Here is a 5,134-nt window from a genome sequence, read left to right on the forward strand (position 1 = left end):
CCCCCTCACCTCGCTGCCGCTCATGGGGCCGGCTCCGCCCCAGCCTCCGCCGGGGGCGCTGCAGGCGCCGCTCGGGGCCGGTCCCGGTCCCGGTCCCGGGGCTGGAGCCGCCGCTCGCGGCCTCGTTCTCAGCGTCCGGTCCCGGTCCCGGCCCCGCCCGGGGCTCCCAGCGGCTGCGGGGGGGGTCCTCTGGGGAGAGCGGCGCCATTGAGGGACCCGTAGGGACCATAGAGAAACATAGGGACCCATAGGGACCCATAGGGACCATAGAGAAACATAGGGACCCATAGGGACCCATAGGGACCATAGAGAAACATAGGGACCCATAGGGACCCATAGGGACCATAGAGAAACATAGGGACCCATAGGGACCCATAGGGACCATAGAGAAACATAGGGACCCATAGGGACCCATAGGGACCATATGGACCCATAGGGACCCATAGAGACCACAGAGACCATATGGACCCATAGGGACCCATGGAGACCATAAAGACCCATAGAGACCAGAACCAGAGAGACCAGAGAGAGAGGACCCATAGGGAGACCCATAGAGACTACAGAGACCATAGAGAGCCCCATAGAGACCATAGGAACCATAGAGACCCCATAGAGAGCTCTATAGAGAATTCCATAGAGACCCCATAGAGAGAGCAACGGAGAGCCCCATAGAGCACCCCATAAAGAGCTCCAGAGAGCCCCATAGAGAGAGACCTATAGAGCCCACAGACAGACTCACAGAGCCCATAGACAGACCTATAGAGCCAATAGAGCCCATAGACAGACCTATAAAGCCAATAGAGCCCACAGAGAGACCCATAGATCCCATAGACCAGACCCATAGAGCCCATAGACAGACTCACAGAGCCCATAGACAGACCTATAAAGCCAATAGAGCCCATAGAGAGACCCATAGAGCCCATAGAGAGACCCATAGAGCCCACAGAGAGACCCATAGAGCCCATAGACCAGACCCATAGACACCATGCCCATAGAGAGACCCATAGAACCCATAGACCAGAGCCATGGAGAGAGAGCCATAGAGAGCCCCTAGAGCCCATAGACACCATAGAGAGACCGATAGAGCCCATAGAGAGATCCATAGACAGACCTAGAGCCCATAGACAGACCCATAGAGCCCACAGACAGACCTATAGAGCCCATAGACACCATAGAGGACCAATAGAGCCCATAGACAGACCCACAGATCCTATAGACACTGTTGACTATACAGACCCCATAGACCCATAGATCCCATTGACTGTATAGACCCTATAGACACCATATATACCCTATAGATCGCACATACACTATACACTCCATATACACTGTATGCCCCAGCTAGCCCATACACCCCCCACACCCCAAATACGCTGTGTACACCACAGACCCCACATGTACCATAGAGCCCCTATACCCCACATGCTGTGTACCACACAGACACTATATGTGCCCCAGACGCCTTGCCCCACATACAAACCATATAGGACATAGATCCCTTCTATGCCTTGTAGACCCCATGTACCACGTACCCCATAGACCCCATATTCCATACCTCATTACCCCATATCCCATACAACTCATATACTATATCCTGTACACCTCATATACCATATCACATACCCCATACCCATATCCCACATCCCATACCTATATCCTATACCCGTATCCCATACCCATATTCCCCATCCCCCATATCCAATACCCCATATTCCCCATCTCTCGTATCCAATGCCCCATATTCCCCATACCCATATACCCTACATACCACACATACCCCATACCCCACATTCCCCATATCCCATTCCCCATATACCCCATACGCCCCATACCCCACACCCCATATTCTCCATACCCCATATACCCCCTATACTCCATACCCCATACCCCATATTCCTCATATACCCCATATACCCCATATTCCCCATATACACCCTATACCCCATAAACCATATACTCCCTACACCCCATACACCCCATATACCCCATATTCCCCCTATACACCCTATACCCCATAAACCATATACTCCCTACACCCCATACACCCCATACACCATATACCCCATATTCCCCATATACACCCTATACCCCATAAACCATATACTCCCTACACCCCATACCCCATACATGCCCTATACCCCATATTCCCCATATACCCCATATCCCATACACCCCCCATACTCCCCCCATACACCCCCTATACCCCCCATACCCCATATCCCCATACCCCATACCCCCCATACCCCATATACCCCATATCCCCATACCCCATATACCCCCTATACCCCCTATACCATATACCCCATACACCCCCCATACCCCATATCCCATATACCCCATACACCCCCCATACCCCATATACCCCCTATACCCCATATCCCCCATACACCCCCCATACCCCATATTCCCCATACCCCATACACCCCCCATACATCCTCTATACCCCATATACCCCATACACCCCCCATACCCCATACACCCCCCATACCCAATATACCCCCATACCCGATATACCCCATATATTCCCTATACCCTGTATCCCATATACCCCATACACACCCCATATACCCCATATCCCCCATACTCCCCATACCCCATACACCCCCCATACCCCCCATATTCCCCATAACCCACACCCCATTCCCCCCTCATACCCCATACACCCCCCATACCCAATATACCCCCATACCCCATATACCCCATACACCCCCCAAACCCCATACACTCCATACCCCATATACCCCATACACCCCCCATAGCCCATATACCCCATACCCCATACCCCATACACCCCCCCATACCCCCCACCCCACCCCATACCCCATACCCCATACCCCCCATACCCCATACCCCATACCCCATACCCCACACCCCACATCCCATACCCCACACCCCATATCCCACACCCCACATCCCACACCCCACACCCCATCCCCATCCACCCCATACCCCATACCCCATAGACCCCCATACCCCCCATACCCCCCATACACCCCCCATACCCCATACCCCCCCCATACCCCCATCCCCACACCCCACCCCCACCCCATACACCCCCCATACCCCATACAACCCTATACCCCATAGCCCATATACCCCATACCCCCCATACACCCCCATACCCCATACACCCCCCATACCCCATACACCCCCCCCATACACCCCCCCATAGCCCATATACCCCATACCCCATACACCCCCCCATACCCCATACACCCCCCATACCCCATATTCCCCAAAACCCATACCCCATTCCCCCTCATACCCCATACACCCCCCCCACCCCATACCCCCCCACACCCCCCATACCCCCCGCATTGCCCCCCCCCGGCCGCGGCTCACTCACGGCTGCCCCAGATGAATCCCTGGAGCTGCCTGCGCAGGAAATCCCGCTCCTCCTCCAGGTCCTGGATCCGCTTCTGGAGCCAGGAATTGCGCTCCAGGGCCAGGCTCAGCTGCACCCGCGGGCCGGGGGGGTCTGCGGGACCCCCAACCTCAGCCCCACAGCCGGGGAGGGGAATGGAGCCCCAGCCCCACAGCCATGGGGCTCAGCCCCACAGGCACCCACCTTCATAGGCACCCGGGGGGGGGCTGATGCTGTAGAACAGGGGGGGCTCCACCGGGGGGGGCTCCTCGAAGGGGAGCGAGACCTCAAAGGTCTCCTCATCCTTTTTGACTGGGGGGGCATCAATGGGACCCACATCAGTGGGACCAACATCAGTGGGACCCACATCAGTGGGACCCACATCAATGGGACCCACATCAATGGGACCAACATCAGTGGCACCCACATCAGTGGGACCAACATCAGTGGGACCCACATCAATGGGACCAACATCAATGGGACCCACATCGATGGGACCAACATCAATGGGAACCACATCAGTGGGACCCCCATCAGTGAGACCCCCAATGGGTCCATGCCCCCCCCATCAATGAGACCCACATCAGTGACCCCCCATCAATGAGACCGCCATCAGTGGGACCCACATCAATGGGACCAACATCAGTGAGACCCGCATCAATGGGACCCCCATCAATGACCCCAACCAGTGAGACCCACATCAATGGGACCTCCATCAATGAGAACCACATCAGTGATACCCCCCATCAATGAGACCCCCATCAATGGGACCCACATCAATGAGACCCACATCAATAAGCCCCCATTGGGGTCCATTTCCCCCCATCAATGAGACCCCCATCAATGCCCCCCCCCATGACCCCCCCATCAATGAGACCCCCATCAATGAGACCCACATCAATGACCCCACATTGGGGTCCATTCCCCCCCCATCAATGAGACCCCCATCAATGATCCCCCCATCAATGACCGCACATTGGGGTCCATTTCCCTCCCATCAATGAGCCCCCCATCAATGAGACCCCCATCAATGACCCCACATTGGGGTCCATTCCCCCCCCATCCATGAGACCCCCATCAATGACCCCACATTGGGGTCCATTCCCCCCCATCAATGAGACCCACATCAATGAGACCTCCATCAATGAGACCCCCATTGGGGTCCATGACCCCCCATCAATGACCCCCCCATCAGTGTCCCCCCAAATGGGCCCATGCCCCCCAATGAATGAGCTTCCCAAGGGGGTCCATGAACATCCCCACCAATGACACCCCCTTGAGCCCCTGTCAGTGACCCCCCCAATGGGTCCATGCCCCCCCATCAATGACCCCTATTGGGGTCTTTCCCCCCCCCCTCAATGACCCCTATTGGGGTCTATCCCCCCCTCCATCAATGACACCCCATCAATGATGCCCCCATTGCGGTCCATGCCCCCCCATCAATGACCCCTATTGGGGTCTATCCATCCCCCATCAATGACCCCCCCATCAATGACCCCCCATTGCGGTCCATGTCCCCCCCCTCAATGACCCCTATTGGGGTCTATCCCCCCCTCCATCAATGACACCCCATCAATGACCCCCATTGCGGTCCATGCCCCCCCATCAATGACCCCTATTGGGGTCTATCCCCCCCCATCAATGACCCCCCCATCAATGACCCCCCATTGCTGTCCATGCCTCCCCCATCAATGACCCCTATTGGGGTCTCTCCATCCCCCATCAATGACCCCCCCATCAATGACCCCCATTGCTGTCCATGCCTCCCCC

At 56.3% G+C, this 5,134-nt stretch overlaps 1 long non-coding RNA gene across 1 annotated transcript; it reads right to left on the reverse strand.

Annotated features, from left to right (window-relative positions):
• Positions 1 to 151: 151 nt before the first annotated feature.
• Positions 152 to 3,674, reverse strand: LOC130602921 (uncharacterized). The gene is made up of 3 exons (XR_008973014.1): positions 3,569 to 3,674; positions 3,347 to 3,478; positions 152 to 189 (listed from the first exon to the last, which is right to left on the reverse strand). It is a non-coding gene; the product is annotated as an uncharacterized LOC130602921 (long non-coding RNA).
• Positions 3,675 to 5,134: the final 1,460 nt, after the last annotated feature.

This window comes from Pezoporus wallicus, unplaced genomic scaffold, assembly GCF_028554395.1.
Source record: "Pezoporus wallicus isolate ANWC-B61680 ecotype Strahan unplaced genomic scaffold, APGP_CSIRO_Pwel_v1 contig_14489, whole genome shotgun sequence".
NCBI classification, from domain to species: Eukaryota; Metazoa; Chordata; class Aves; order Psittaciformes; family Psittacidae; genus Pezoporus; species Pezoporus wallicus.